The sequence below is a fragment of the Pelophylax lessonae genome (genome assembly GCF_965119305.1).
Source record: "Pelophylax lessonae genome assembly, chromosome: 9".
Classification (NCBI taxonomy): domain Eukaryota; kingdom Metazoa; phylum Chordata; class Amphibia; order Anura; family Ranidae; genus Pelophylax; species Pelophylax lessonae.
The window spans coordinates 161,205,459-161,233,035 of record NC_138776.1 but is presented as its reverse complement, the minus strand read 5'-3'; the positions used below and the strand labels follow the sequence as shown (position 1 = coordinate 161,233,035).

Here is a 27,577-nt window from a genome sequence, read left to right as displayed (position 1 = left end):
ACAAAAGCCTTTGCAACTGTGCGTGACACGCAACTGCTGTGCTGTATCCAGCGACAACTGTGGGTCGCATAGCAGTGTGCGTTTTTCACCGCACACAGTTGCCAACGCATCAGTGACAACCTAACGCCTGTTGTTCAAAGCGTTAGGTCCACTGTGCAAAAGGCTTTGCTACTGTGCGTGAACCGCAACTGCTGTGCTGTATCCAGCGACAACTGTGGGTCGCATAGCAGTGTGCGTTTTTCACCGCACACAGTTGCCAACGCATCAGTGACAACTTAACGCCTGTTGTTCAAAGCGTTAGGTGCACTGTACAAAAGCCTTTGCAACTGTGCGTGACACGCAACTGCTGTGCTGTATCCAGCGACAACTGTGGGTCGCATAGCAGTGTGCGTTTTTCACCGCACACAGTTGCCAACGCATCAGTGACAACTTAACGCCTGTTGTTCAAAGCGTTAGGTGCACTGTACAAAAGCCTTTGCAACTGTGCGTGACACGCAACTGCTGTGCTGTATCCAGCGACAACTGTGGGTCGCATAGCAGTGTGCGTTTTTCACCGCACACAGTTGCCAACGCATCATTGAGAAATATGCCTGGTAGACCAAGAAAAGGCATACGTGGCCCTGCTGCGGAAAGGGGCACAGCTTCTAGGGTGTCTAGAGGCAGGGGTGGACGTGGTGGTCAGTCCTCAGCCAGGCCACCATTTGGATTGTTCTCCGGCAGTGGCCAAGCTATACGTCCACAGTATGTACAGGAGGTGGTGGACTATATGAACAAACCCTCATCATCGGCATCATCTGCAACTACAGTGACCCAGGCAGAGAAAAGTGGTCAGTCTTCTGCAGTTGTCAGAACAAATAAAGATGAGTCCATGTCCACCTCATGTCCTCCCTTAGACCCAATTTCAGACATGGCAGAGGAGTCAGCTGAGCTGTTTGACCACAGTGTCGGCCATCTACTCCAGCCTGATGCTCAGTCCTTTATGGAGTCTGATGTTGGGTCTGAGTTTGAGGAGGAGGCAGAGCAAACAAGAGGGGAGAGCAGACGGCCCGCTCCATCTAAGGCCGCACCTGTTGTCTCCCAGGCCAGGCCTGATGCTCAGTCTTTGATAGAATCAGATGTTGGGTCTGAGGTTGAGGAGGAGGCAGAGCAAACAAGAGGGGAGAGCAGACGGCCCGCTCCATCTAAGGCCGCACCTGTTGTCTCCCAGGCCAGGCCTGATGCTCAGTCTTTGATGGAGTCAGATGTTGGGTCTGAGGTTGAGGAGGAGGCAGAGCAAGCAAGAGGGGAGAGCAGACGGCCTACTCCATCTAAGGCCGCACCTGTTGTCTCCCGGGCCACTATACACACCTCATCTTGCTGGGCCTTTTTTGAGATATCCCATGCAGATAAAACAGTTGCGATCTGCAAGATTTGTAAGAAGGGTATAAAACGTGGCAAAAATGTCAACCACCTGGGTACAAGCTGCCTAAACAGGCATTTGACAACCCACCACTCGGCCCGTTGGCAGGAGCATTTAAAGAACCCACAAAAGGGCCAAAGATTGGTCAGTCGGCCTCCTAGTTCTCCTCGCGCTCCTCCTCATGCTCCATCTGCTCCACCTGCTCCACCTGCACATCAGTCTGTTCCTGGCCCTGCTATAGTCACTCGTCACCTGTTGGCAGCCTCCACTGGCAGGGATGATGATATAGCAGGCAGTGTCGCATCTACCTCCAGCACACCACCAGCTGTATCATCTAGACGCCAAATTTCGATTCCACACATGCTGGAACGAAAAAAAATGTATACTCCCCGCCACCCACATGCCCAGCGTCTAAACAGTAGTTTGGCTAAACTACTGGCTCTGCAACTATTACCATTTAACCTGGTAGAGTCTGCTCCCTTCCGTGACTTCGCAAAATGTGCAGTTCCACAGTGGCAGGTGCCAAGTCGGCATTACTTTTCCCGTAAGGCCCTGCCATCCCTATACCAACATGTGGAAGGCAATGTAGTGTCATCCCTGGCCAAGTCAGTCAGCCGTAAGATACACTTGACGGCTGACACTTGGTCAAGCAAACATGGGCAGGGACGGTACATTTCTGTCACTGCTCACTGGGTGACACTGCTTGCCAGTGGAAGGGATTGTAGCCAGGGCTCGGTGCTGCAGCCAGTGTTGCCCCCACGTCTGCAAACAGCTGGTGGTGTCGCTGATCCGGGTAGATCGATCACTTCTACCCCCTCCTGCTCCTCCTCCTCTACCTCCTCCATGCCCTCCTCTGCAGAATGGTCCTTTGAATATGATGAGATACCACGTAAACGTTCAAAGGGCTATTCTATGTCTCAGGCCAAAAGGTGTCATGCAGTGCTGCAGCTTGTGTGTCTAGGGGACAGGCAGCACACTGCCCCTCAGATTCTTGGGGCTCTGCAGGCACAGGCCCAGAGGTGGTTGACACCACGCCAGCTGCAGCCAGGGATGGTGGTTACTGATAATGGGTCAAACCTCCTGGCCGCCCTTCGTCAGGGAAAGTTAACCCATGTGCCATGCCTGGCGCATGTCCTGAATCTCGTGGTACAGCGGTTTTTGAACTCGTACCCGGGAATGCAGGATGTGCTAAGGATGGCAAGAAGGGTGTGCAGTCACTTCAGGCGGTCGTACAGTGCCACTGCACGTTTGGCCGAAGTGCAGCGCGAGTTTCACCTGCCGGTACACCGCCTCATCTGTGACATGCCCACCCGCTGGAACTCCACCTTGGCTATGCTGCAGCGCCTGTACACGCAGCAGAGGGCCCTCAATGAATACCTATGCGAGTACGGCACCAGCACTGGCTCTGCGCGCCTGGGCTTCTTTTCACCACGGCAGTGGCTTTTGATTAAGGATGCATGCGCTGTCCTCTCGCCATTTGAGGAGGCCACAAGGATGGTCAGCCGGGACAGCGCATGCATCAGTGACACCCTACCGGTACTGTTTTTGTTGGAGCACACTCTGCGTGGCATTATGGACAGGGCACTGGAGGCAGAGCAGCAGGAGGAAGAGGAGGACTTCCTTGCCTCTCAAGGCCCCCTTTATCCTGAGAATCCTGACCCCATTATGCCTAGCTCCCAGAGGCCCGAGCAGGATCCAGGGGTGGAAGAGGAGGAGGAGGACGATTCTGCTGGAACTTTTGCAGGGTTTGAGGAGGAGGAGGAGGAAGACATGCGGCAATCTGCAAGGCCTAGTTTGACTCCCTCGGGACACTTTGGAGTAGTACGTGGCTGGGAGGAGGAGGAGCCCGTTGAAGATAATGTCGTTATGAGTGACCCCGAGGAGTCAGCTTCTCAGGCCTTCGCTAATTTGCGACGCATGGGAAACATCATGCTCCAGAGCCTGCTAAAGGACCCCAGAATCAAGGCCATTAAAGAGACTAACCACTATTGGTTGGCCACCCTACTTGACCCCCGGTACAAGTGTAAAGTCTCGGAGCTTTTCCCATCCACCCATAGAGTCCACAGGATCAAATCCCTTGAGGACAGTCTCAAGAGGAATCTGGTGAACATGTTCCCCGACTCCCGTAGGGTGCAGGGGCGGGGACAACCTACCATGGATTCTACTGGTGGTCACGAGAGGAGCGTTGGAGAAGGCGTGCGGTTGACGGATGCCTTTCGGTCTTTTTTTAGTCCTCACCGCCCAGGCCTCTCAGCTGCCACATCGCATCGACACCGTCTGCATCACATGGTGGACGATTACGTGAGGGCACAAAGTGACACAGAGGGCTTTTCATGTGACGAATCCGATCCACTGGCATACTGGGTCTTAAGATTAGACCACTGGCCAGAACTGGCCCAGTATGCCATGGAGTTGTTGGCCTGCCCTGCTTCCAGTGTCCTATCGGAACGGGCATTCAGCGCAGCAGGAGGATTCGTCACAGACCATCGAACTAGACTCTCCACCGACTCAGTCGACCGTTTGACATTCATTAAGATGAATCAGTCGTGGATATCAAGCTTTGATGCACCTGATGCAGACCTTGTAGACTAGGCTATCGTTGTGATGTGGCAGTTGAGCCTCAGTTTAAGCCTGGACCATGGTGCCACCCTCAAACCCTCCTCTCATTCTCTTTACGTTCACAGAACCTCATTTTGGTTATGACAAAAACGACAATGTTTGCGCACCTGTTCCACAGGTGCACACCTTTACAATTTTTGGGCCTCCTTCAACACCAGCTCTTTGGGGTTAAGGTGGGGAGGCTATGCTAAAACAAAAACGACAATGTTTGCGCACCTGTTCCACAGGTGCACACCTTTACAATTTTTGGGCCTCCTTCAACACCAGCTCTTTGGGGTTAAGGTGGGGAGGCTATGCTAAAACAAAAACGACAATGTTTGCGCACCTGTTCCACAGGTGCACACCTTTACAATTTTTGGGCCTCCTTCAACACCAGCTCTTTGGGGTTAAGGTGGGGAGGCTATACTAAAACAAAAACGACAATGTTTGCGCACCTGTTCCACAGGTGCACACCTTTACAATTTTTGGGCCTCCTTCAACACCAGCTCTTTGGGGTTAAGGTGGGGAGGCTATGCTAAAACAAAAACGACAATGTTTGCGCACCTGTTCCACAGGTGCACACCTTTACAATTTTTGGGCCTCCTTCAACACCAGCTCTTTGGGGTTAAGGTGGGGAGGCTATACTAAAACAAAAACGACAATGTTTGCGCACCTGTTCCACAGGTGCACACCTTTACAATTTTTGGGCCTCCTTCAACACCAGCTCTTTGGGGTTAAGGTGGGGAGGCTATGCTAAAACAAAAACGACAATGTTTGCGCACCTGTTCCACAGGTGCACACCTTTACAATTTTTGGGCCTCCTTCAACACCAGCTCTTTGGGGTTAAGGTGGGGAGGCTATGCTAAAACAAAAACTACAATGTTTGCGCACCTGTTCCACAGGTGCACACCTTTACAATTTTTGGGCCTCCTTCAACACCAGCTCTTTGGGGTTAAGGTGGGGAGGCTATGCTAAACAAAAACTACCATGTTTGCGAACCTGTTCCACAGGTGCACACCTTTACAATTTTTGGGCCTCCTTCAAAGCCAGCTCTTTGGGGTTATGGTGGGGAGGCTCCGCCAACACCAAAACTACCATGTTTGCGCACCTGTTCCACAGGTGCACACCTTCATAATTTTTACGCCTTCTTCAACACCAGCTCTTTGGGCTTACAGTGGTATGGCTCCGCCAACACCCAAACAACAATTTTTGCGCACCTGTCACACAGATGCATATCATTGTAATTTTTTTCCTTACAAAGGCAATTATTGCTTTCATTACCAGCACTTTCATAGGGATATGGTGTCAAGGCATCGTCCGCACCACCAAATGCCCAATTTTTAAGCATCCTTTACTTCTATTCAAAGTCAAGAGACAACAGTATTCATCCAAAACATCTCTAATCTTGTTCACTCTGCACTACATTGTGGCCCCTACCCCTAACCCTCAATGTATCCGTGCATATATGTCTGTTTCTTGTGAGATTTCAAGTTAAAGTGCACCAAACACCATTTTACATGAAATAAAGTGCAATTACATACATCTTTGGACTTCTTGAAACATTTGGTAATAAAAGCCCCATTGTGGAAATACACCCGTTAATTATATGCACATTTAAAGAGACAGCACCTTTTTCCAAAAAAACCTCTAATCTTGTTCCCAGTGCACTGCATTATGTCCCCATCATACACATTGGCTGAGCCGTTGATTAGGAGCAAAAGAAAGGTGCGGTTAAGCAAAAAAGTCATTTTTGAAGGTTTGGTATGCTGTAATTCTGGTTCTGGACATGCTACAGAGCTGAAACTTCACAGGTACACCTTTTAGACCCCCCAGACACTAAATCCAAAGAAATCTCTTTTTTTTTTTTTTTTTTTTTAATTTTTTCAATAATTGGCTATCTATCAAAAACGACAATTTTTAGGAACTTTTTTTTGTGTGATTAATAGTCCCTGGGGCATGACCCAGAACCCTAGGCACTTTTTAGGGGCATTTATTGGGTTTTAGGGCTTAAAAATGGTGTTTTTTGATTACAGAAGTTCGGGTCCCATTGATTTCAATGGGGTTCTGAAATCCGAACCGAACTTTCGTGAAGTTCGGGTGTTCTGGTCGAACCGAACTTTTCAAAAGTTCGATCATCCCTACCCACCGCCAGTGATACCCACTCTGTGACAGTGGGTGGGGGATCTACTTTGCCCACAAAGTCTTCATAGCCAACAAGACCCAAGAAACAGGATATAAAACCCTTACTAAATGATACCATGTACCTACCAAGCTTGACAAATTTTTCCCTACAACGTCACAGAAGTGCTGGTGTTGTAAAGCTTTTAGTACTGTCCAATCATACATTCTCTCTGGAATATGATCTGGGAAATTATCACAAAACCTACAAGCACTGAATTTGCCAGATACCTCCTACATCTGCAGGACATTTCTAAATAAAAAAACAATACTCATACATCTGCTCAACGCAGCCAAAGCATGCATACCCACAATTGGAAACAAACACCACCCTCATGGTTTTCAGTGGTAAACCAAATTTCAAGAGATGCAATATGCCTATTGACACTTCAAAACTGAGATGATCATTTTCAAACAACATTGTATTATTGGTTTGCATATACTACTACTGTGGAGTATAAAGACCTACTAGCTAGGAGGTGAACCTGCCCACCTCAGAGAGTGCCCTGTTATTTGAATCAGTTTTCGGAGGGACCTGGGGGCACAGGTGAATGACAGGCTTCCTTTCCCCTACACCCCTTCCCCCCTTCTTTTTTGTCTGTCTTCTTCCTCATAAGTTCTTAAATTCCTCCAATTTACTCTCCTGGCCCCCTTCTCACTCCTCCGACACCTCCCAGTTTCATTCATAAACCATAGGAGCAAGGTTTGGTTACTCATAGTAGTGCCATGAATAAGGGACTTCTATAATGTGATGCCCTCCCATTGGAGGGTACCTGACTTTGTCACTATTCTCATGGCTGTAAAACCACATCTCAGTGGGACATTGCCTTGGTGTTCAGTGTTGTATTTGCAAATATGCTGTTCCTCTGTAACAATTTTTTGTAACCGCCGCTTTGTGCCCGGACATTTATTTGTTTCCTGTGTTTCTAGGAAACCATTTAATAAAGAATTTACAAAAAAGGTTCTCTTTAGCATTTTATATGTTTCAGCAATTATTCTTTTCCATCTATCTGAACTACTTGCACTATTGATTTCTCACTGGATCAGTTTTTGTGCTTTTTCTTATCTTGTCAAATGTACATAAGCCAGGAATATGTAATGTGTCTCCTTTATTCTGTATCAGAGAATGTCTGTGAGAAACGCATATCTGACGAAAAAGCTAGAAGGCTGCAGGGGGTTTTCTGTAACAGTGCTTACATTACTGCTGGAGTTGTCATCTAGAGAAAGTTAAGCTAAATCCATATGGAGTGTGATTATTTCAGTCTACACCTGAAGGTTTAATTGAAACATTTAAGCTCAGCCACATGTAGGGAAGACAGGCTAAAGAGAGTACATGCCGCCAGTAACTCATATCATCCTGAGCTTTTTTACTTCTGTTTAACCCTTCTTGAAGGTTGCATGCTAGCTTTGTAAACCATACTTATTTACAGGGCAGTAGCTTATATCCTTTGGGTCTCCATGCACGCTGTAAATTATGGTTTTGCAGCATAGCCTCATTAACACCTGACCCACCGTACATAAGGGCATCATGCTGAGGCTTCCATTGGGCAAAAAAGGTGAAAGGGATAATTCTTGCATGAGGATCAAAGGTGGCCACAAACATGCCCAGGAGCATCTGATACCCCTATTACTACTCTACTTGTCTTAGCTAGGGAGTAAATCGAATACAGGGTAAGTTTAAGGAATCTTTATATTTATTATTCACAAATCATCACTAGCATTTGTCAACTATATTTTAGAGGTTTTTCCTGTTCACTCTTAACCTAAGCATGTCTACTAGAAAAAAAGAAAATGACAATATACATCTACACAGAAATATGATAACTGCAACATCAGCCTAAATATGTGTTGTGGTACCTAGCAAAGCCCACTCTTTCCGACCATGGATATGAAAAAAAAAACACTGAAGGAAAATGTGTCTTGCACTTAGCTTCTGTCTTTAGACCCAATAAATTCCATTCAACATTTACATGCGTTCCATATCAACACTTGCCAAAGGCTGCCAGAATAGAGGAATAGAGGTACTATAGCAATCCTATGACCACAGCTTATTCCCAAAACATATTACCAAATATTCATATTAGAAGATTATGAGCAACTGAAAATCAAAGAGACATTGGAACCAGGTGTTAGAAGGTTCACTTCCAATAGTTCAAAATTATTTTGAATATTTTCTTATCCTTTGCAATGAATTAGTCTCTTTTCTCCCAGTGAACAGGCTGCAATACTGGAATTTTGTAGCAAGTCACAAGTTAAGGTAGAACTACAGGCAAAACATTTTCATTCTGGATAGGGCAAGAGAGGGTTACCTCTGTCAATTTTATTTTACCTCTATCTGTGTCCCATTGTTGTGATGTCTGTTCACTTCCTGTTTGGCTATGGGACAGGAAGTCCTTGCAAATTAAGGGAATTCCTTGTGGACCCCCAGGTCACCAGAACTAGTGTCCCCATGGGAAGATGTCCCCCCTATTACTTTTCTGGGGACAACCCAAAATGTGGGATTTTCTTTCTTTCAATGATAATAGTAATCTGGACAATAGTAATCTGGACAAATAGAGAAAGTGAATTTCCTTAACGGGGACACAGATAGCAATAAAAACTGACAAGTATTCCAATCCCTCTGCAGGTAATAAATACTTAGAAGTGCTACACTGAAGTAACACTCTTCTCTGTCTTTACTGGGCAAGCAAGGTGTATCCACAGAAATGTCTTTCCTAAGACGAGAACGCTTTTATACATTTTTACTACAGCATTGTCACAAGGAGCTGTGCCAATGTACAGTGCGCTGGCACATTCTTCCATAGTCACCACAGTAAAACGTTGATGTTCAGCTACTGCTGGAGTGTGTACACATCCACAAGAAGTTCCCACAAAGCGTCTACAATATATATATATTATGCATTGGAACAAAAAAACAAAAATTACAAAAACAGAATTTTTATTAAATATACAATTGTGATCTTACTTAGCTTTCAGTGCTTTACAAAGCAAAGTATTATTTTATGAGAGTTTAGTTATATGGGAAATCATCTTAGTTATCCCTTTGTCAGAACCAGAATCTGAATCCACAACTTTTGCGGCGTTAGGCAGTGGCTCTTCTTGCTGAGCCACCAGCTTCCAACCTTTCTTGCCTTGTCTTCTGTTTCTGGTTAACCTTGAACTCTTTGCTCCTCCCATGATTTCCTGATTTAAGTCCTGCATCTGCACTTCCTGTTTGCCAGATTTTTGTGCTCTCTCCAGCCGATAGCTTGCTCCTTTGCATACCTGCAGCTGTTGTTATCTCCACTATTACTCGTTACCGACCTTTGTCTTGTTGCTTGACTATGCTTCTGCTTGATCTTAACCTGCAACCACGTGTTTACTGATTATGCTTCTGTTTGGGCCCTACTTGTAACCACTTGTTACTGACCTTTGATTTATTTACTCGCTATGCATCTGCTTGATCCCTACCTTCTATATCTGCTACTGGCCCCTGGCTTGCTCATCTCCTGGTGGGGCAATCCTGAGGACCACAACCTGGTACTAACATACATAACTACAGAGGATAGCGCACACATGCAAAAGAAATGACTATGAAATATAACAAGGCAATCAAAATAAGTAAAAATGGGGATTTAGTTCCACCATATGGCCATATCGTACTCAAGCCAACCACTACGTCAAAGTACCCCATTGTCAGTGGGTCCTACACTATCCATAAAATGAAGGATAAATCCAACCTCTCTAAACCATTGGAGATGCTTACTCCTTACATGGGAGAGATGTGCAACTGCACTATAAGGGACTCCTCCTATATCTGCCTACTGGTGGACACTGATAACGAAGTACAGGTGTGGGAGGGTGGGGTGCTCAACCCCAGAAGTCTGGGCACGACTGAGTATATAACAAACAAAGAAAGGGTTGGTGGGGCACACCCTGAACATGTATTTCTAAAGCATGGTACTAACATGCAGCAAAATCTATCCTCACCATGAGGAGCTATGGTGAATTCCAGTTAGTGCTTAGATCTCACACACTGGGGGGGAGCCCATATATGCCAGGATGACCTGCTTTTTTTATTATCCTGCTGGTCGTGGGAGCCTCTCTATTACTATAGCTACGGGTCTCTGAGCCTGAACCCTAAACATGACAACTACCTCCTCCCTGATCTACATTCCACTGTATTCCATTAGATTCTAGATTCCACTCTAAATTCCTTTGCATGTTTCATCATGCTGAGTGAGTCAAAACATACATAGGGTTACATAGGGGCAGATGTCCCTAAACTCATACAGCGCTAGACACGAGTACCACTTGCTACAGTAATCAGACCAGTCCAGCCAGTGTATTTCAACCAGCTATATACTTTGATATCTTTTGATACTTTTAATCCACTTGTTATTGATTTTAGTTTTATTGTTTGCACTTTTATTTATGCACTTATTCAATTTTCATTTATCAGTTGTTTACTAGGTTGCGCTCATTTTTTATCTATATACTTTGACTACAGGCAACAGGGCTGGAAGCTGTACCTGTGCTTTCTGGGTGCACTATAATGTAGAGATTGGATGCAGAAGGATTAAACGCCTAGTATGCAAGCCTTTAGATCCACTTCTGTTAATTTGCTGCTAGTGATAGATGTAGGTACCCGTGAGTACATTAAATCGTATATTTTTTGCATTAAATCCTGTTTTTTTTTTAGAAATGATGGAAACATGACAAGAAGCATGATAATACAAATAACTCTTCGATTTAGCTAAATAATGCCAATACTAAAACTTTAATAGAATATCCTGCACACACATTGGTCTGACAATAGTTTTTAGTATTCTGCTGACATGCAACGCATTCTTAGCTCATCCATGGTCGAAGCCTGTTCCCAGGTCGCTGTACTGAAAGTATCATGCCTGCATGGAAGTGAGAACAGTAGAAGATCTCTGTAACACGACAGCTGTGAGGTGGAGTCAGCCAAGGGAAGCCTCTGACAGGCCACACGATGTGGTTGATTTGGACAGAACACGGTACAACAAGGATGAAGAGAGGTGACAGCTGGCAAGCTGCAGACAGAACTATTGTCATAGCACAGTGCATGTGACATAGACACATCTAAGCAGACAGTGAATTGGCACACATACCTGTACAGGGAAAACATTGACTTTGGAACACTTTCATCTTGGAAAAAATACTGCTCAACAGTGGTACCAAAGTCAAGCTGATATTTAATTATGTCTGTTACATGGTATCAAAATCATTGTGCTATTACAATGCTACATACAATTGGAGCCATACCACTTTTCATACATCCAGCTCTTCCATATCATGCACTTTCAGTGAGGACAATGTATTTATTCATTTAGTAGTAAATAATGTGAAGCTCAACTTTTTATTCTTTTTTTTTTTGGAATACCTTATTGCCATTTAAGAATAGACAGGAAAGGTAGATGTACCACCATTGGATTTCTTCTCTGCATTCAGTGCAAAATCAGAAAAGTGTGCAAGGAGAATGCATAGATGGTAACGTTATTTCACTTTTTTTTAAAGGGATTCTAAAGGCAGAAGGTTTTTTTTATTTTAATACATTCCATGCATTAAGATAAAAAACCTCCTGTTTGCAGAAGTTTCTCGGCTGCCTGGGACCCCCCTCCTCATTGGCTGAGACAGCAGCGTGGCGCAATTGGCTTCTGGTGCTATCAAAGCCAGTCAGCCAATCAGGAGAGAGGGGGCAGGGCAGGGTCGCAGCTCCATGTTTGAATGGACACAGGGAGCTGTGACTCAGCTCGGGTGCCCCCACAGCAAGCTGCTTGCTGTGGAGGCACTCAACAGGAGGGAGGGGCCAGGAGCACAGAAGAGGGACCCGAGAAGAGGAGGATCCGGGCCACTATGCAAAACCAAATGTACAGAGCAGGTAAGTAGAAACTGTTGTTATTATTATTTTTTTTTAACAAGACTTTACAATCACTTTTAACTTCTGTCTATGTTGGGTCAGTTAGTCTAGTGAGCCAGAGGTACAACTTTTCCAAATGTCCTGTCATTTGAAATTTTAGCTTTTTATTGTAATCAAACCAGTCTGAAATAATTCATAGCATATTTTAAAAGTACTAGACAGTGTTCTTTTTCTAAGAGTTATGTTGTATTATTGATTTGCAACAATTACCAAATTGCATCACACAACTTTTTTTAAAGACTATCGGCTAATTTTGCAAAGCTTTAAAGTGGTTGTAAATGTAATTAAAAAAACATAAAGTAACAAACACGTTTATACTTACTTGCTCTGTGCAATGTGATTGTACAGAGCAACCTCAGATCTTCCTCTTCTGGGGTCCCCCATCGGTGCTCCTGGTCCCCTCCCCCATTGGCCCTCGCAGCTTCAGCAAGGCCAGCGAGAGCAGGAAGTGAGGGGGGAGAAGAACTGCAGATGTGCACAGCACTGGATCAAATTAAGTCTCCGGTAAGTAAAAGGGGGGTGAGGGGAGGATACTAACACCTAAACATTTTATACCTTAATGCAAGGAATACAATTCATTAAAGTAAAAAAAAAAAAAATTAGGCTTTATAACCACTTTTAATGTATGTCAAGTCAGAAGCCTTTTTCTAGTTTTGGATAGTGTGAAATGATTAGAACTTCTGTAGAGCTTTTACTGCTCTCTGATGCTCTGTTAGAGAACTTTATCCTCACTTCCTGTCCTGTTGACAATAGGTTCATCAGACAGGAAGTGAGGGAAAATTGGCAACAGGGACATAGACAAAAATAAAAATACAATATTGGTTTTATCGTTCCCCTACTCTACTAATTAAAAGCATCTTTATTTTGCTATTGGAGAGTTCTCCTCACTTCCTATCTAGTAAAAAATCAGCAGGGTGAAAGTGATTATCATATACCTGGTAGCAGAGCCTGGAATGAGGAGTGAGGCCTCTCTTACACCTCTGACTTGGGGCCCCTGGTAGTATGAACAGAAGGTGCAGGAGTGCAGAGTGGCATGAATACCTGTAGGTCTTGCCAGTAGTAGAGCAGGTATCCATGCCAGGCAGGAGAGGTGATCGGTTGTCTTCAGTGAAGCAAACGGGCTGGTAGACAGCAGGAGAATGACACACTGAAGCAGGCTGGTACTGACGACAGCAGGCAGGTGAGGCATGCACTGGTAGCAGACTGAAGAACAGTAGGCACAGCAGGATGTGTCAGGAAGCAGGGTCAGGAAAGCCGGGTCATATACTGGCAAAACAGATCAGAAAAAAGTATAACCGCGCTAGTAAGAAACAATAATAGAAAGCAGCAGCTTCCAGTGAGATCGCACCAAAAAAACATGATAGCAAATAAGCTGCTCTACAATTAATATAAAGTGAAAATAAACACACTTAATATGAGAATTGATTCATATATATAAAAATCTTGAGTTAATGTAAATGATATAAATAATATAAATATAGCTATTGTGCATAAATGTATATTGATGAAATATTCCAAAAAAAGAGGAAATCCCAAGTGAAGTGACAACAGTGCTAGATAAATGGTTAAATAGTCCAAAGAAAAAAAGTCCCAAATGAAGTGCCAAATAGACTTAAAAATGTCAAAAAAAATCCCAAACCGTGACAACCAAATAAATATAATGGTGTCCCACACCAGTGCTCAGTGCCACCACCAACTATGCTTATGCTTACCAAAAGCCAGAATATAAGAGGCTCATCAAGCAGCCAGATAAGTAGAGAGGCAGGGCTTGAAGTGACCACCAACAGTATCAGGATCAGGGTATCCTCTGTAGACAATACACCACCCCGCTCTAGCTGTGCACCTCAGGTAAACGGATTAGTGACACTATTATGGAAGATAAACATAAAGGTCTCCATAGTGCATACCGTCAAACAATTTATTAAAAAAAATGAAGAGACACTTACATAAAAAACTTCAATGTAAAGCGTAAAAACAAAGCCGCCGGCTGGCTAGAAGAGTCCGCCCATCCTTAGGGTCGCGGCATGCTGACGTCACCCACATTGAACCCGGAAGGACGAGTTCTGTTTACCTGAGGCACACAGCTAGTGCGGGGTGGTGTATTGTCTACAGAGGATACCCTGATCCTGATACTGCTGGTGGTCACTTCAAGCCCTGCCTCTCTACCTATCTGGTTGATCAATGAGCCTGTTATATTCTGGCTTTTGGTAAGCAGAAACACAGTTGGTGGTGGCACTGACCACTGGTGTGGGACACCAATATATTTATTTGGCACTGTTGTCACTCTTTCTGATTTTTTGGACATTTTTAAGTCTATTTGGCACTTCATTTGGGACTTTTTTCTTTGGACACTATTCAACCAATTATCTAGCACTGTTGTCGCTTCACTCGGGATTTCCTCTTTTTTTGGAATATTTCATCGATATACATTTATACACAATGGCTATATTTGTATTATTTATATAATTTACATTAATTCTCAAGATCTTTATATATATGATTCAATTCTCATATTAAGTGTGTTTATTTGCACTTTATATTAATTGTAGCGTAGCTTATTTGCTATATAGAACAGATCAGATACAGAGGAGCAGGACATTGTGGTCTGGGTACAAGCCGAGTCAGGAGCCAATCGGTGCAATAGAAGCAAACGAAGCAGACAGAAGGGGAGGTCAAGAACAAGCTGGAGTCAGTGCAGGCAGAGATCAGAGAGTGGTCAGACAAGCCGGGCTAGCAACTGGAATCATGTTACAGGATAAAAGGAACACACGATGTGGGGAAGGCTGAAAGACAAAGCAGCACTGATTCTGAGCGCTGGCTGAGTTTAAAACGGCCTGTTTGGCCCCAAAATCTGTCACAGGTGCACTTGTGTGCCATCTCGCATGAGAGTGTGCAATGGCTCGTATGCACGCGCGAGTTTGCACATGAGCATATGCATTATTGAGTGCCCAATTCTTGCGAGCATGAAAAGGACATGTTCTTTTCTTTGCCTGAGCAGAAGGCCTTTCCTTACAGTGATGGCAAATCTAACAGGACCAAGGATAGCAGTAAAAACTCGACAGGGGTGTAAACCCCCACTTTATTCAAACATTTTGGCTGGATATACACTTTAACATGAGGATAAGGATCTTTAATTTAGCCATGCGACTGTCATTTTCCAACCTCATTAGACTCCGTATAAAAAAAACACCCCCCTTTTATTAAATATGGATCCTTGTGCTGGAATGTAAGCTTTGTGTCACTTAAGTCTAAACATATAAAAAACAGAAACCACTACTTAGTGAGCAGAATGGCAGTCTATATGGAGTGAAAGAGAGACAGACACCACCCATATTCTAAATAGATCATTATGATCCATTATATTCAGCTTCCTGATATTAATATAGCTTCCAAAGTTACATGTTTATGTTTCTAAAAAGCTTAGATTTATATTGCTTATATATTATATATAATCATTCTTTTCTAGTTTAGTATTGAGTTACTGACAGTAAATGTCCGGGTTGTATGGAGGTCAGCTGAGTATTAATGCAGTACTTTGCTGCTTGTAATTTTTATTTGAAAATTTTGATTCACATGGACGGAATATTTGAAGCAGTCGTTCAGGATTTCCATTTTGTCAAGTAATGGCAGGGCCTAACCCAGGGCATATTGGAGGAAATGTGGCAGAAATTCAATAAAGGTTCCACTTTATTTGTTTAAACCACAGAGAGACTATAAATCTTGGCATGTAGCACTCTGTATTGAGGTCATTGATATATTATGGCTTCACTGTCCGAAGGTAGTGAGATTTAGTTTGCTGAAATGTAGGCTGCCACTTCACATGAGGATTATTAAATACTAATGTAATGGCGCCAAACGTTTAACTGCTTCCATGTTTGGAAAGTCATTATTTTTTCAAGAGTCTGATAGTAAAGTATATTCACAACAGTTTAGAGAACCAGAAGAGTGTGATTATGTTTTATTACTTAGTTTTACATTTGTGACCTTTCCAAATTATAAGGCTATATGATTTTAAAAGTATTTTTTGTTATCTGGACTGTCTGGACTTTATAGAATGCTACCAGGCAGATAGAGCTGGATAAGGCAACACACTTCTCCCACAGTATATTGGACACAAAGCACTGGATAATTTATAGCTACTTTGTAGGTAATCCATTCTCTTTAATTTGGTTCTTAAGGCTGTGTAAATAGTGCTAATAAAGATGCTAATACACAGGTCGTTTATTGACTGCAATTTAAAGTTCACCTTTAACACTAAAAGTCTAATTCCTTCAGCTATCGAGCTTAACACAGATGACAATGGTAATGTGCATAATCATTTCTTTGCAAAATTTGCTTGTCCCTATGTTCTGATATCCATTGCTCTTTGGGTCTTTTAAAAAGATACATTCAAAGCTTTTCTTCCCATTTTCTTTTTCCTTCTGGCAATGTCATCTGGGATTGTAATTCACTGAGCTAATAAGAAACTAAAATTACCATGAATCATGGCATTTGTGCAGGTGCCTTTTACTGACCATTGAAATCACTGGCATCATAAGCTTGCATGGCAGCCAATACCCAGCTATGTAAGTTGATGGGGCCAGTGACGTCAATGGAAGCTTAGAACACCAGGGGTGCCTGCACTGTCCAGTCCTTACCAAACCGGTGGCACCAACAGCCCCATTCACTTACATAGCCAGGAATCCCCATTCTTTCAAGTAAATGGAGCCTGTTGTTAAGTACTTATGTGGTGCAGGCACTGCTGGCATCCTTAACCAGTGAAGTCATCAGCCGGCTACATGATAGTTAGTCCTTGTACTCAGGGTAGGTGCTTAGGTGGGGCAGGGCTGCAGATCATGGCCATGGGAAGGGAGAGAGAACAGGCATCCTTAAACAGTGAGGTCACTAGCTGGTTACATGGTAGTTAGTCCTCATACTCAGGGGTAGGTGCTTAGGTGGGGCAGGGCTGCAGATCATGGCCATAGGAAGGGAGAGAGCACAGGCATCCTTAACCAGTGAGGTCACTAGCTGGTTACATGGTAGTTAGTCCTCATACTCAGGGGTAGGTGCTTAGGTGGGGCAGGGCTGCAGATCATGGCCACAGGAAGGGGGAGAGAACAGGAAGCAGTGTGTAATGGGAATGCTGACATCAGGACTAAGGACTAAATAGGGACAGAGCCTGAGAATCTCAGTGTGACATTTAAATTTCTGAAAAGTAGAAGTTGCAGTTTTACTGCAGGTAAGTCAAATAAAGGGGATTTTTTTTTTTTTTTTTTTACTACTGTACAGTGCTTTGTAGGGTAATGGGGTTCTAAAGGCTCAAGGTATTTTACCTAAAGGGTATAAAAAAACTTCTGTGCAGCAGCCCCCCCCCTAATCCAGCGTGTGCTTGAGGGACTCGGCTCTCTGGGGACTCTTCCTCCTTATTAGCTGAGACCACAATCATGTAATCACAGTCAGTGAGAGAGGGGTTGGACCGAGTCACAGCTCTGTGTGTAAATGGACACACAAAGCCGCTGCTCGATAACGAGCCTGCTTGGATGCCCCCATTGCAAGCTGCTTGCTGTGGGAGTACTTGGCAGAAGGGAGGGGCCAAGAGCTCTGGTGAGGGACCCGGAAAGAGGAGGATCAGGGCTGCTCTGTGCAAAACCTCTGCACAGAGCTGCTGAGTATGACATGTTAATAATATATATATATTTTCTATAAAGAAAGCCTTTAGAATCACTTATGGGCCTCCTTGTTATTAACATAAAATATTTTTTTTTTTTAAAGGTGAACAAACCCTTTAAGTTGGCATAAGGGCACCAACACCATTCCACACCACCTGCCTAAATAAAGAAGGTGTCTATATTCACTAATACTGGGTTTATAGTTGCATAGTCCTAAAGTATGCCTGGTTAGATAAGCTTGTTGTATGGAAAAATAATGCATTTGAAAGAATTATTACTCTGATTTATGACATGACAGATGCTTTCCTGAGCTGCAGGTTGAACTGCATGATTGAGCAGGAGCTAGAGTGATATAATTAATAAAGTTTGTGAACCGTCCGGAATGTTCTTGTTTTCTGCATGGGTGGCTAATAAAATATCATGTTATCAGGATGTCAACAATTTCAGCTTTTATGTTTCTCTCAGGAAAGGTTTCGGTTCCATAGATTTGTGAACATAGGTGTTATTATAGGTGTTATCAAGAACATTGGAAAGTGTTTCCGGTAGATCATTAGTTGTCACCCCAAGGTTCATTATCCCTTATATAAGTATTAAAAGAGTTTATCTCCTATCTGAGGATTGTACAGAGTACCATTTTACATATCTTTTCGTGGAGGGTAACCATGACATTAACAGTGATTGTCAACTATCAGCCTGACTTTGAAATGATTGAGGTCCAAATCTTAAAGCGGTATTAAACCCAAAAGTAAACATATATTATTGCAGGTTACCAATTCCTAGATGTGGTGGTTGTATTAGCTTTATTTTTTGAGCTTTCTTTCTTTTATTTTCAGCTGGTGATCTAGCTAGTCTGTCATTTTTCAACAGAACAAACTGTTCTTTAGATGTAGCAATTAGAGGGGCTGAGACAAACCATTTACCACTGATGGGGTGCCTAAAAATAAAACAACTGCAGCTACTGCATCTAATGATTGGTAAACTGCAATTTCATTTCATTTTTGATTTTTGGGTTAAAACCGCTTTAGGAAATACTTTTTTAACCATTTCTAGTGTAAAGTGTTTCAAAAACTCTTCTAAGGTCCTTTGAGATCTCTTATGTAGAGCCATACTGCATTTCAACAGAAAGGTGGGTCAACAGTAGTGGATTTAATCTTCTATTAACTTATAGGAATCCAACAAGACCAGCAGTATAAATGCTTTGTAATGGGCAAAAGTTGAGGTTTGAAATGTGTTGGCTTGTCATCTTTTATTTTTAACCTGTGGGGCATTTAGGGGTTCTTGTGTTAGAGAACAGCCTGGGCAGAGTCATTGTGTTACACTGTTTGGACGTCACACTGAGGCACAACATGGATTTTTGATCCAGCATCACCTACCTAAAACTTTCAAAATATTAAAAGATAGCCAAACCTAATATATTGTATACTTAATATGGTTGGTAATTAGACAAGCCTAAATTGATTACCAATTGTAATAACAAAGTTTGGCATACAAAGCGATTAACAGTAGGGACTAGACATAAGATGACATTTGGTGTCCAAATCAGCATGAACAGTAGTAAGGTCGCCTCAAGTGCAGCAATGAGCAGTAGTAAAGTTTAATCTACCAAGAACTGGAACTATATTGCCAGAGTGTATTTATGGAAGAGATACTAGTCCTAGACCAACTGGGTATGCACTGTACAAAAAAAAGAGGAGGAGGGGGGAACAGGGGAACAAAGGGGGCTTACAGAATAATTAATATGGGAGGGGCAGTCTTTTGGGATGTTCTTCTGCTGGCTATTGTTGGGGCCCTTTAGGAGCGTTAGTGCACTTAATGACAGTCCCAATTAACGTTCATGCAGTATAGGTACAGTATAGTCTTGACACAGATGCCAGGTAGATATGGTTCAGATGTGGTAAAGGTTTGGAATAGTGCGGTATAGGGTTGGTATAGGTGCAGTCTAGGTTTGGAATAAGTACAGTATAGAGTACAATGTGGATGCAGTATGAATTGGGTACACTTGGTGTCCCGCTCTCAGTGGCTTAGTCCCTGCTAGCAGTATGAGCAATGAACAAATAGCCTTTTCCCCAGGGATGCTGTGGTGACCTCTTGATGTAAAAGGGGGCCCCCTCTGTCTCCCCCTAAAGGCCTCCAGTGATCAGCAGTGGGAAACTGAAGTTAAGTGGAATCTCCAGTTTTCCTGTGGTAGTAGTGCAGGTGCTGTGATGTGGGTGGTGTTTTGCGCTGACCTCAGGTGACCTCACTTCCAGTCTCAGGCTCAGATCTCTGCTGGTATGGTCTCCCACTGGCAGGTAAATATTCAGACAGAGGTGCTATCTGTCTAACTCCCTCGGTGCCAATAGAAAGAGCTTTCCCAGGCAGTTTATTTAAAAATCATATTTCTATTCCTCCTACTGCACAGTGCCTACTGGGACCTGTAGTGTAAGGAGTCTATTCACCCCATTATATGGCTGTCGTCTCAAAGTCAAACTCCTAGAATTCTCAGCGCTCTACATAGAGGTCTATAGGCTTGTTTTGGCTATAACTCTCCCCCTGCTGGCCAGAAGAGGTGCAGCATAACATCAGTATCCCAGTGGAGGGAGACAAGAATGAAAAGCAATATGGTTGATTTACTAAAATCTTGTCATGTTGAAATGTCCAAGTACATCCCATGCGCAGATTCCGGGCTGATGAATGCAAATTTTCCTCCAGTACTTTTTGATAACACACTGCTTTTAACTTGGCATCAATTCTGACAAAATTTTCTGTGCATTTGTAACTCGCACATCCCCAAAACATCAGCGATCCACCTCCTTGTTTCACAGTAGGAATGATGTACCTTTCATCATAGACCTCGTTGACTTCTCTCCAAATGTAGCGTTTATGGTTGTGGCCAAAAAGCTCAATTTTGGTCTCATCACTCCAAATGACTTTGTGCCAGAAGGTTTGAGGCTTGTCTTTGTGTCGTTTGGCGTATTTTAAGCGGGATACTTTGTGGCATTTGCATAGTAATGACTTTCTTCTGGCGACTCGACCATAAAGCCCATCTTTCTTCAAGTGCCTCCTTTTTGTGCATCTTGAAAAAGCCACACTACATGTTTTCAGAGAGTCCTGCATTTCACCTGAAGTTATTTGTGGGTTTTTCCTTGCATCCCGAACAATTTTCCTAGCAGTTGTGGCTGAAATTTTAGTTGGTCTACCTGACCAGGGTTTGGTTTCAACAGAACCCCTCATTTTTCACTTCTTGATTAGAGTTTGAACACTGCTGATTGGCATTCTCAATTCCTTGGATTACTTTATATATCCCTTTCTTGTTTTATACAGTTCAACTACCTTTTCCCACAGATCCTTTGACAATTCTTTTGCTTTCCCCATGACTCAGAATCCAGAAACATCAGTGCAGCACTGGATGAACCCCATTGAAGTCAATGGGGACCCGAACTTTAAGGCACTAAAATGGCTCTAAAACACCAAAGGAAAGGGCTAGAGTGCTGCAAATGGCAGCAAAACGTAATTAAGAGCATGGCAAGTGCTCTGCAAACAAATGTGGATAGGGAAATAACTTAAAACAACAAAAAAAAACAGAAAAATAAAACAATGTTCTTCTTCATCTCTGAAGGACGAGGCCCATATGGAGTAGGAGGGAGGTTGAGGTGGTGGTGGATGTGGCGGTGACATAGGCGTGCGCACAGGGTGTGCTGGGTGTGCCTGGGCACACCCTAATCACCTAGGGCACATAGCATTGCCAGTGAGGAGATGGGAAAGATCTCCCTGGGACCTGCTCTGCTCTATTTCTCCTTGCCTACAGGTACATGGCCCCGATACATTACTCTCCCTGCTGGCAAACACATGCATGTGTATTTCAACTTTGGGGTGCACACCTTAATGCAATAGGCTGCGCACACCTATGGGCGGTGTAGGTGGAAGCGGCGGTGGAGGAGGACCAGGGCCGGATTAAGAGCATCATGGTCTTGGTGCTGAGGATTTTGAAGGGCCGTGCCTTGGCATGCACCCAGAGGAGGAAGGGTGCAGCCATGCATGCCTAATTCAACATGGGATGCGGTCTCTGAAGCCCATAAACACATCCATGCATCGGCAACTGTCCCTCCTTGTCAGGCCTTCGCGCTGTGTGGGGAGGTTCTGAGGGTGCTGCCTGGGGAAGCGAGCATAGAAGCCAGACTTCTGTGTTTACAAGTGACAGAAGAGCGGTAACAGTGAATATGGCCAACCCGGGGCCTATATAAAAGGTAGGGGCCTGGAGCTGCAGCTCCAATAGCCCCTACGTTAATCTGGCCCTGAGGAGGAGGACGAGGTAGCCAACACTGCTTCTTTTCACAAATTTTAAATGAGGGTACACCCCAAAAGAGTGAGAAAGAGCAAAAATGGAACAATGGGTGGGTAAGGTCGGTATCCATTGCTATTCTGCACAAGGTACGGAAAAGTCCCGTGGGATCCATGCCTGGTTCATTTTAATGAACGTGAGCTTGTCCACATTGTCTCTGGACAGGCGGCTGCGCTTGTCTGTTATAACACCCCCAGCCGTGCTAAATACCCGTTCAGATAATACACTGGCTGCAGGGCACGCCAGCACCTCCAAGGCGTAAAGGGCAAGCTCAGGCCATGTGCCCAATTTGGAGACCCAGAAGTTGAAGGGGGCAGACCCCGCATTCACTACATGTAGGCGTGTGCACACATACTGCTCCACCATGTTGGTAAAATGCTGCCTCCTGCTAAGACGTTCCATCTGAGCTGCTGGTGCTGCTGTTTGTTGTGGCGTGCTGACAAAGCTTTTCCACATTTCGGCCATGCTAACCCTGCCTTCTGAGGTGCTGGCGGTGCCCTGGTTGCGTTGGCGACCTCCTCCTCCTCCTCCTCTGCCTTGTGCTGCCACTGTGGCCCCGCTGTCAGATGGGAATGCCAGCAGCATCGCATCTACCAGCGTGCGCTTGTACTCGCGCATCTTGCGATCGCGCTCCAGTGAGTGAATTAAGGACGGTACGTTGTCCTTGTAACGGGGATCCAGCAGCGTGGCCACCCAGTAATCAGCACAAGTTAGAATGTGGGCAACTCGGCGGTCGTTGTGGAGACACTGCAGCATGTAATCGCTCATGTGTGCCAGGCTGCCCAGAGGCGACGGAAGGCTGTCCTCTGTGGGAGGTGTATCGTCCGTGTCCTCTGTATCCCCCCAGCCACGCACCAGTGATGGCCATGAGCTGGCCTGGGTGCCACCCTGCTGTGAACATGGTTCCATCTCCTCCTCCAGCTCCTCCTCCAGCTCCTCCTCCTCCTCATCCTCCAGAACTGTGCCCCTGCTGGACAATTGTGTCCCTGGCATTTGTGTGTGCAGGAACCCACCCTCGGAGCCCCTTGCGAGGAGGAGGAGTATGGAACAGGCAGCACCCTCAAAGCTTCAGAAGTATGAGATGAACCCCAAAAACTTGGAAAGGTGGATCTCACACGTACCGACACAGACTATCCCGCAATTTAATTGATCCCCAAAGGTTTTTATTGAATAGCGGAATAGGAAATATGATCAAAAAAAAGTGTATGTTTTTCACACGTACAGAAGCACACTAGGCCCCAATTACTATTGTTTGTACCCCTAAAAGGATGGATGAGGAGGAGGAGGATGAAACAGGCAGCACCCTCAAATCTTCAGAAGTATGAGATTGTGTTCACTGTACCCCACAAAGATTGTGTTCACTGCACCCCAAAAGGATTGTCTTCACTGCACCCCACAAAGATTGTGTTCACTGTAATCCACAAAGATTGTGTTCACTGTACCCCCCAAAGATTTTGTTCACTGCACCCCACAAAGATTGTGTTCACTGTACCCCACAAAGATTTTGTTCACTGCACCCCACAAGGATTGTCTTCACTGCACCCCACAAGGATTGTCTTCACTGCACCCCACAAAGATTGTGTTCACTGTACCCCACAAAGATTGTGTTCACTGTACCCCAAAAGGATTGTCTTCACTGCACCCCACAAAGATTGTGTTCACTGTACCCCACAAAGATTGTGCTCACTGTACCCCCCAAAGATTTTGTTCACTGCACCCCACAAGGATTGTCTTCACTGCACCCCACAAGGATTGTCTTCACTGCACCCCACAAAGATTGTGTTCACTGTACCCCACAAAGATTTTGTTCACTGTACCCCACAAAGATTGTGTTCACTGTACCCCACAAAGATTTTGTTCACTGCACCCCACAAAGATTGTGTTCACTGCACCCCAAAAGCATTGTCTTCACTGCACCCCACAAAGATTGTGTTCACTGTACCCCACAAGGATTGTCTTCACTGCACCCCACAAAGATTGTGTTCACTGTACCCCACAAAGATTGTGTTCACTGTACCCCCCAAAGATTTTGTTCACTGCACCCCACAAGGATTGTCTTCACTGCACCCTACAAGGATTGTCTTCACTGCACCCCACAAAGATTGTGTTCACTGTACCCCACAAAGATTGTGTTCACTGTACCCCACAAAGATTTTGTTCACTGCACCCCACAAAGATTGTGTTCACTGCACCCCAAAAGGATTGTCTTCACTGCACCCCACAAAGATTGTGTTCACTGTACCCCACAAGGATTGTCTTCACTGCACCCCAAAAGGATTGTCTTCACTGCACCCCACAAAGATTGTGTTCACTGTACCCCACAAAGATTGTGTTCACTGTACCCCACAAAGATTGTGTTCACTGTACCCCCCAAAGATTTTGTTCACTGCACCCCACAAGGATTGTCTTCACTGCACCCCACAAGGATTGTCTTCACTGCACCCCACAAAGATTGTGTTCACTGTACCCCACAAAGATTGTGTTCACTGTACCCCACAAAGATTTTGTTCACTGCACCCCACAAAGATTGTGTTCACTGCACCCCAAAAGGATTGTCTTCACTGCACCCCACAAAGATTGTGTTCACTGTACCCCACAAGGATTGTCTTCACTGCACCCCACAAGGATTGTCTTCACTGCACCCCACAAAGATTGTGTTCACTGTACCCCACAAAGATTTTGTTCACTGTACCCCACAAAGATTGTGTTCACTGTACCCCACAAAGATTTTGTTCACTGTACCCCACAAAGATTGTGTTCACTGCACCCCAAAAGGATTGTCTTCACTGCACCCCACAAAGATTGTGTTCACTGTACCCCACAAGGATTGTCTTCACTGCACCCCACAAGGATTGTCTTCACTGCACCCCACAAAGATTGTGTTCACTGTACCCCACAAAGATTTTGTTCACTGCACCCCAAAAGGATTGTGTTCACTGCACCCCAAAAAGATTGTGTTCACTGCAGCCCACACACAGAAAAATGGATGTGGATCACTGACACCTGCCTCCTATCCCACACCACACAGCAATATCGATTGTAGTTTGTAGAACACACTGACCCTATAATTCAGCAGACTCTATCCCTAAAATGCCTACAACTCGCCCTGCCTAAACACTCCGACCTGACCCTAAATTCTATCCGGACACCAATTCGTTTTCCCTGCCTGTCTTTCCCTAATCAGCAGCCAGCACGTATGTGTGCTCTGTCCCTGAGCTAAGCAGCAGAATGACGCCGCTGCGGCTGCCTCAAACTTATAAAGACTTGGTCACATGCTTCAGACGGCCAATCACAGCTACTCATACATTTGCAGGCATGGCTGGGATAGCTTAAGGCACACCAGTTAAACGATTGTTGATTGGCTGTTGAAAGCCCGCCATGAAAAGAGCGCCAAAACATGCAAAACCCGGAAATAAAACGACCGAACACGGATTTTTTACCCGAACATACAGTAAAGTGTCCGTGTCCGTGTTCGGGTAACAAAAATCCAATTATTCGGTATGAACACGAATAATACAGTCCGTGTTCGCTCAACACTAGTCCTGGATTAAAGGGATGAGGTGGCAACCCTACTGCAGGCATACTAGGCAGATGAAGCAGATATGGTACAGTGGCTGGAGGCAGGTGGCGTCCAAGGTAAGTAGCAGGTAACTGGTGGAGCTGAAGCCAGGAGCTTGGTCAGGTACCAGGTTTTTACATCAGAACGTAAGCATAGTCAGGAGGGTGAGGGAGAGTCATACACAGATGAACAGGAAAAGCAAGTCCATTAGGCAAGCCGGGGTCAAACCAGGGGGCAGGCAGAAGACAGGTCCAAGAGCAACCTGAGTCTGTAAAGGAGAATCCACAGAGAAAGGGTTCCAAAGGAGCAAGAGCACTGGAGAGCCGAATATCAACCAGCAATCTCTGAAGGCCCTATAGGGCAATCCCTTATAAAGGCCGTTTGGTGCCAGTCCTGAATGTGAGCATGCGTGAGCGAATCTGCATCTTGTTCTCTGGTGCCTTCCTACTAACCTTCTATTTCCTATACTGTAGAAAGTATCCTGTTCTCCCAATGCTGGCAGAAGCTGCTTCTGTCCCTCTTTATACCAAGTGTAGTGATTATAAACAACTCACATGGATAATCGCAGGGGCTTAGAAATCTGTCTGCCTCTTGAAGTCCATCCCCCATTGCAGGCTGTGTCCTCCCCTCTCTCTCCTGCCCGCTACAGCTGCCGGAACCTCCTCCTGTTAGAATTTAGAAGTCAAATAAGGCGGGCTGGGGAATGGGTCAAGTACAGTGCCATTTCCATTGGCTGAGCAAGCAGCAGGTTCGGCATTTTTTTGAACACCATATTTCCATAAGGGATATTCATGGACAGATGCAAAAATCAAGGATTTTTACAAACTGATCGTGAATTTACAGAAGCTTGGCAATACTGGTATACTGATAATCTCACTGTGGGACATCCAAATAATATGTGGGCAACTTCTGCACACACAAAAGGCTAACAGTCATCTTGGATGTTGGGGAAATATTTGGATCTGGAATTTAAGCCCCACACCAAAATGCATGAGTACCAAAAGAATTTTCTTTAAAAAAAAAAAAAAAAAGAATACAAAAGCCATGGTATACGATCTAGAAAACAATAGTTCACCATAAGAACCACAGAAAACTGTAAAAAATTTAATAAAAATTATAAAAATATGCTTTATAAACCTCTGTCAGAATGGAATCCAAGGGTGTAAAGAACTGAGTGGGATAGTAATAAACTGCATATTAACAATATTTATTGGTGATAATAATCATGCTGGCATAGATCATATTGCTGTAGAGGGAGGAAAGGTGGCAGGCCCAGGTTGTGCAGTAATCGCTGTTACATAGCAGGAGTATACAGTACTCTCCGCGTGATAGTATTCCAGAGTTCGAGTGAGTGGAACCAGGGAGGGGAGAGTAATGGGCAGGGAATGGATAGACAGAATTGGGAAAAAGGAAGGGGGTTGGTACACAAGGGCAGGCAGAAGAAATAGGGGGAAAGAGAATAGGGTAGAGAAGGGAGCATTGGTCTAAAATATTTCTATGGCTTTATTCAACTTATCCCAGTTTATAATCATAGTACAAGTATACTGTATTTGTAATAATTGCATATATACAGTATTTATCAACCATTTTTAAACTGCATTTTTTTTGTTGTTATTCTTTGATGAAATATTGTTTTCTGTTGTTTATTCTTTGATGAAATATTGTTTTCTATCCCATATGCCAACTTTATATGCTGACTTTTGTACTCACTTTGTTTGCAAAAACGTAATCTTGGATTCAAACATTTCGATGTGAGGCTTCAATCCGATATTCCAATATTTTGACTATGACTAGCTGGCTTAGAAGGTCAAAAAAAGGAGCTTTTGGATAAACCAGCTTAGTGAATGTGCTTTATTATAAAACGGCACTATGAAAACTCTCACTCCCCTACCTCTGAAGAACCTATAAAAATTATGGCGAAACATGTTGGGTATAGGTTTTTAATGGCCAA

General features: G+C 44.3%; 1 protein-coding gene across 2 annotated transcripts in view; it reads left to right on the top strand.

The window, feature by feature from the left end:
- CDH23 (cadherin related 23) overlaps window positions 1-27,577 on the top strand; it is a 1,628,602-nt gene that overhangs the window by 291,629 nt on the left and 1,309,396 nt on the right. The window lies entirely within an intron of this gene.